At 35.0% G+C, this 7,167-nt stretch overlaps 1 pseudogene; it reads left to right on the top strand.

Annotated features, from left to right (window-relative positions):
* The first annotated feature begins 424 nt into the window (after nt 1–424).
* Nucleotides 425–7,167, top strand: part of LOC135650854 (uncharacterized) — an 8,827-nt pseudogene continuing 2,084 nt past the window's right edge.

The following is a 7,167-nucleotide window of genomic DNA, read 5'->3' on the forward strand; positions in this document are numbered from 1 at the left end:
CGTGCTTAGTCGATAATTTATTTATTATTATAATACTTTTTATGAAATAATATTCATATTTTGTAGTGCTAAAATATTTTGGTATGTTATGAAATTTTATTTTTTTAAATGATGTGGAGCAAATCTTATGAAAACTTCACTTTCGGTGAATATTATGACGAAATTTACAGTTTTAAAACAAAGCATAGAAAACGTGGGAACTATGCATTTGGAAAACTTTACTTTTGTCACCTTATTTTCATGAGATAATATTCACACGACTTTTTTATTATTAAAATATTATATTTTAAAAATTATGTGAGATAAATATTTCATTTCTCAGATTAATTTTCAATATATATATATATATTATAATATAAAAATTATGTGAGATAAATATTCCATTTCTCGGATTAAGTTTTCAAGATATTGGTTACATGAAACACCGACATGAGCAATTGAGTCCGGAGAAGTGGTGGTCCGACTCGCTCGCCGCCTTCGACGGAAGAATGGCCGAAACGGTAACCGCCGACGCAGCCAAAATGACTGTTACGTTGCTTCCTCTTTGGATTCCCCCAACATCCAAAACCCTAGTAGCTAATAACAGAGGTATTCTTCCCCACCGACCTCTGTGGACCACATGGAAGCTGGCGGGGGCAGAGTCCAGAGGAGGAGGATGGGCGGCAGCAAGGACGTGATCCGGCTGGAGCGCGAGTCCGTCATCCCCATCCTCAAGCCTAAGCTCGTCATGAAGCTCGCCGACCTCATCGGTGCCCACCTACCTCTTCTTCATAATCCTTGGTCCCTTCTTTTTTCTCTTTTTCATACCCTCATCTGACATTTTAGACGGATATTGTTCCTAAATTTTCTGCAAATATATAGTATATTCTTTTTTTTCTTCTTCTCTTTGATGGTTGATATGATTTGTCTGCATTGAGGGGAAAAAACGCGCTTAACTGCTTGGTGGGAGAACTTCAAGCTTGCAGCTGGGTTTTGTGAACTCTTCGTTTCTTGCCTCATTCATGTGGATCCATGTGAAAAACATGGTTTACCAATTTGTTCATTCCTTAGCATGCTGTAGTCTAATTCATTTTCTTTGTTTACTTTTGAGATTTTCTCTTCTAGGAACATCTCAACTGGGGACTCTTCTGCTTTTTCATATTTACTTTTTCTATTGCAGAGCATGATTATGATAGGGCAGAATTTTTAAAGCTCTGTAAGAGAGTTGAATATACTATTAGAGCATGGTACCTTCTCCAGTTTGAAGATCTAATGGTATGCATTTGCAATTTTCTTTTTGGTTACCCACTTGTGCCCTAAGAAAATTGTTAGCACATGCATGACACTGCTTTTGGATGTCCTATAGTTGCACTACTCTCCATGCTTCATTCGATAATGTTAACTGAAGTTTCTTCATGTTAGATAAAGGTATTTCATTGTTATTAAAGTTGTTTTTATATTTTCAGCAATTATATTCTCTATTTGATCCTGTTCATGGTGCTCACAAATTGGATCAGCAAAACTTATCTCCCGAAGAGATTGATGTTCTGGAATAGAATTTCTTGTTGTACTTCTTTCAGGTGAGTTATTGTTTCTGTCCTATTATCTTTATAGCTGTTCCTCAAGTTTTAAATACTGAAATTTAATGTTAGAGTGAGAACCACTTCCATGATTGGTGATCAAGTCAAGATACATAAGTTATAAAAAAATATCACTTGAATGGATTATACAACTTGTGACATCTTTATGAATTTCAGTTCTGATCATTTCATAGTGTTAAACTTGCCATACATAATGTCAAAAATAAGTAAATTAGCATTCGTATAAAATGTTTCAGATATTTGATGTTGATTTATAAATATGTTATTGGTGCTACAAGGGGGATTATTTCCTCTCAGCTATAGTTTCCGGTGGTGGTTGGATGGTTTCTTTTAACTTGAAGATGATAACACATGAACTTAGCCCTTGAAATATTTTGGGAATGGTCCTCGTCATAAAAAATACTTGTGCCTATAAACTTTTTTCTTGAGGATCTGTTGCACTTATGCAAACAAACTTTGTATAGGATATGCAGTTTCTTAAGTTGGTGTAAAAACAAACCTATTCCTATCTTCCTTTATGCTTTCAAATAGAAATTGGGTTTTACTTCTCCTACATACAAGAAATGGAGAATTGAAGTGATTGCGGATCATCCTGGTAAACTATGAATATTGGGTTATGAGTAATGAACTCATTTACAACTTGAAGTCTTCAAAATTTTATCACAATTCTTAGAGAATCATGGCTTTTGTTCTACATGCTTTAAAGGCACTCTATTACCATTCTTTTGTGCAATGCAGGTAATGGAACAGAGCAACTTTAAAATAGTGACTGATGAGGAGATTGATGTTGCACATTGTGGACAGTACTTATTGAACCTCCCTATCAAAGTTGATGAGTCCAAGGTCAGTGCAAATGCTACTTCCAAAAAGAAAAGTACAATTCTGTTCATCTATATTCAATTCGTTTTGCATCACATATTACAGTTCTGTTCACCAACCTATTTCAAAATGTTCAAATGCAGCTTGACAAAAGACTTTTATCAAGGTATTTTAATGATCATCCTCATGAGAACCTTCCTGAATTTTCAGATAAGGTAATAAACTTATGATAGAGTTCCTTGAGATATTAGAATGGTTTCGGAAAAAGATGTATTTATTAGTTAATATTCCTGAGCACTTCTTCCCGTGATTTGTCTTGTTGGTCAAGAAGTATATGCTTTAAATGTCTCATTATATATTTTTGTTAATATATGAAATGCGACTGTAGGTATTCCTGGACTCATCTTTTACAATTAGTGTGAACTTGTATCCATTGAAAGACTTGTATATGTCTTTCTTATCACATCCTAACATGGTTTACCGTTTGTTACAACTTACAAGTATGTAATTTTTCGTCGGGGCATTGGAGTAGATCAAACAACTGATTACTTTATAATGGAGAAACTGGATATGATCATTTCTCGTATATGGTTGTGGTTCCTGAAGAAGACAAGGTATTTGATCATTGTTGTTTCTTTATAATTCTCTTATTCAATTAACAAATGGTATTACTGTTGAAAATGGTTGCAGGCTACAAATTCTCTTTTTCAGAAGATTAAGCAGAACAACAAAGAGTTATTCCAAAAAAACAGACAAAACTAATCCTGACTCAGAAGAGGATTTGTATGTTGAATGTATTCGGATTGAAAACATGGAATTGAGGTCTCAATTTTTGTCTATATTCTGTTTCTTTTTCTATTCAGTTCCATGTTTGAAGACTGATGTTGTTATATATTTTTTTATTTGTTTTATATGTGGGTGCTCATAAAGCATGCAAAATTTGTTTGGCAAGATTAGGATACAAGAGCATACTTTTGATAGGATGATTGTTGTGTATAGGTATGTGTTTAATTGTTCTTTCTTCAAATTCAGACTTGATCTTTCAACGAAAGCCCATGTATATATCCTAAAATTACATCACTGAATGTGCATGGAAGGAAAAAAAATTCAACAATCTAGAAATTTAACATGTTTTCACAATATACAGGCGGGCTGGCACCAAGAACATGGTAGATCGAGGAATTTTTGTGAAGCACTTTAAAAATATCCCTATGGCTGATATGGAGTTAGTATTGGTATATATTTTACTTTTGAAATAAGGAAAAAGAGATCTTATTGCGATCTTTTTCCAGTAAATTTCCTTTTTGATCTGATACTTGAGATGCAATGTTCAATTTTGTAGTCTGAAAAGAAAAATCCAAGTTTAACTCCCATGGACTGGGTCAAGTTTCTCATTTCTGTCATAATTGGGCTTGTAAGTCTAAAATAAATCAGTTATATTCATTTGTGAATATAATCATAATTTCTTTTTGGCATTATAACCCTGAATTTCTTTGCAGGTGACTCTTGTTAGTTCACTTGAAATGCCTAAAGCTGATATATGGGTTGCTATAGCTATCCTTTCTGGTGTCGTTGGCTATTGCGCTAAGGTCTACTTTTCATAAGCACTTTTTGAAACTTCTACTTATGATTTTTTTTGGTGTGAATTTATTAGTACTTTCTCGCTTCCTTATCCTTACAGTTCTCTAATGAAACTTTTGTTTTTATGTGGTTTAATTTTTCTCATTTTGTTTGCATGTTATTATTAGTTTACTTTTCTTATATTTCATCTTTTGTTTTTGATGTAATTATTATTGTCCACTGGATCATTGTCATCATCACAAAGTCCTATATCAGTCATGATAGGACTAGGAGGATCGGTTGACCAAGCTCATCCCATCACACCTTCATTGATGCTTATTACAGTTCCGTGGGAGTTTCAATGACTTTGGCCAAATTTTAGCTAGTTAAACTGATTGAATCCTACATGGAATTGGATTGGGATTGAACCTATTAAGCTCGACTTTTTCCCTTCTGGATCAGTCCATTTTGATTATTGTCATGAAGAAAGGTCCAATCATCTTGGAAGAACACAAAGAGAGGGAAGTTTCAATAGGGCTGGCAAGCTATTACAGTTGGTCATTGCGTGAATGGGATACCATACCTCTTTAGGGTGACCTACCAGCTTAGAGGCCCCATGAGGAGGGTCAGCTAAGGTTGGGAAATAGCCCAATGATAGGTATTTTAATATCTTTCATATTTGTTAAATCCTAGTTAGTTTAGACAATTTGGAGTTAAATTATTTTTATATACATGATTGAAGACCATTAGGAGTTCCTATGTAATAAAAAACTATGCAGCTTTATTAAAATCAATGAACATTGAACATGATGGATGGATTGGAGATGACAGATGTAACCCAGTGGTGATACTAAGATCTCGGCCATATCTAGTTAGTAGAAGCCTAGCATAAGCTACTTATGTTTTGTAAGACAACCTCAATCCCTTCCTCTTAGGCTTATATATAAAAGAAAACAGGTTGAGGAAGCACTAACATTGGAGAATCTTGGCAAACAGGAAGAGAGTGCTTCATGATCTATTTAAAATGAGAAGTACCTCTGGAATGACCTATATTGGTTATGTCAGCCCATATCCAACAACTTGCTGCACCAACTGTGTAATTGATTGTGCTTAGACTAATGTTCGTCGTACCATGGCATACTGCTTGATATGGGCAGTATGTATTGGTTTAACAAGGATTGGTATGGCCGGTACATATCAGTCCGTTGGTATACCCCATCATACCATGTGTTGGTACGTTAGTATGTATTATACCGATGGTCGATTGGTACACCGGTATGGACCGGTAAGGCAAACCATGGCTTGGACAACAATCTGTTAATTAATATGCTAATGCTAACATGGTCAATGACTCCAACCTTCTTGCCCCTTCTTCATGATTGGCTTAACCCTAGGAAAGGGTCGACCGGGTGATCCAGGTAAAGGACAGTGATATGTACCTTAAAAACTATACCCAGATAAAAAATTCTACTTTGAGACCCAAAAACTATCAAGACAACAAATTCTACTTTGTGATACCTCCTAAATCTCCTTACCTTCAAGATTAGCTATATCAATTCGAAAAAGCTACCTTTGGATGTTGTGATCGTTGAGTTATTCCCCTTCGTTTCTGAAGTATCCTTTGAGATTTGAGGAGAATAATTTGAGATGGAGCTTTTTGGTACACCCTTCAAAAAATTTTGATCTTATCCTTGGTATATGGTGGCTAAGTTTTGCAGGCACCTTAGATGAATTTAGAACCTTTTTTTTTTCACAAAGGGTAAGTGACGAAGACGAGATTCATGCCCAAGACCTTGATATACTATCAAAGTCTCTACCAGCTAAGCTAGCTAACATCTTCGAAAAATGTGTCAGTTGAAAATTTGAACCTTCAACATTTGGTGAGAGAGTCTGTACACTACCAACAAACCAATGTTTATGGTGTATGAATTTAGAACCTTAAAAAGGTATCAACAAATTTTATCACAAGGGAAGGCAAGTTTGACTAGGAGTTGTGGAACAAAAACCAAAATGGGTGAAGTATGATCCTGATACAAGTCACTACAAGCCTGTGATTCCAACTAAATTGTATCTATTCACCTCTAAAGCCTCATTTTCAAACCTTCAAAATTGTTGAATAATACTTCCACATGATCTAAAGGAACTCCCTCGATATTGCCATAAATTTCATAGAAAATGGAGATCAAATCAAGCCTCATAGCCTCAGAATAAGTTGCCTCATTTTATATTGGTGATTCACTAGGTGAATATAAGAGGGAGGGTTTTTTATGGAGCAATATTCTAACCAGCATGACATGTAATCCCTACATCAGCGGGAAGCTTGGGACCCACAGAATGCACCAAGTCAGATTAGAAACCTACTTGACATGGTTGAAGAGATTTGTCTCACCACATTAGCCATTTTTATCCCACATGGATACCTTTGTAAATACTTACGCAAAGGAGCTTAGCTGACTTCGGTTGAAGTTTGATTAGTCAACATGTTTGACATTTACTTGGAATAGGATTGGGGCCTAATCAGTCCAGCTTGAATTTCCTCTTTCAGTTCAATCATAAATAGCTCTAGGTTAACAAGAAAGTCTCCCAATCTTCCTGAAAGGACAAAGAAAAGGATGTTGTTTAAACCCCACTGAGTAGTAATAGGGCCAAACAGACCAAAGCAGCTGTGGCCAGAGCCCAAAACATCTCACCACTTGAGGGTGACTGACCAACGTGGCAGCCTGTGAGGATTGACCAGGGCAAGGCAGCACCCAAGTGAGGTATCTCGTTCTTATTCATGTTTCCTTAATCCTTACTAGTCTAGACAAGTAATAGGTTTAGATAAATAAATACATATATACATATACATACATACATACGTATATGTACATACAACAACAACAATAACAAAACCATAAGTCCCAACTATTTGGGATCGGCATATATATATGTATGTATGTATGTATATACGACAAGCCATAAGTTCATACATATAATGTATATATATGTATGTGTATATGTGTGTATATATACATATATATATACATATGTATTTCTGTATATGTATGTATATATTTATGTATGTATATATGTACGTCTGTCAATTTGTAACCCTTTTTGGTCTAAGTGTTAAGTTTAACTACAAGAATGTAATTCCTCTCAAATCTTTCTTTACTCTCTTCTTCTATTTTATTTCTACTGTTGGCTTGCACATATGAGAATCCTATAT

Source organism: Musa acuminata, chromosome BXJ1-4, assembly GCF_036884655.1.
Source record: "Musa acuminata AAA Group cultivar baxijiao chromosome BXJ1-4, Cavendish_Baxijiao_AAA, whole genome shotgun sequence".
In the NCBI taxonomy this organism is placed as follows: domain Eukaryota; kingdom Viridiplantae; phylum Streptophyta; class Magnoliopsida; order Zingiberales; family Musaceae; genus Musa; species Musa acuminata.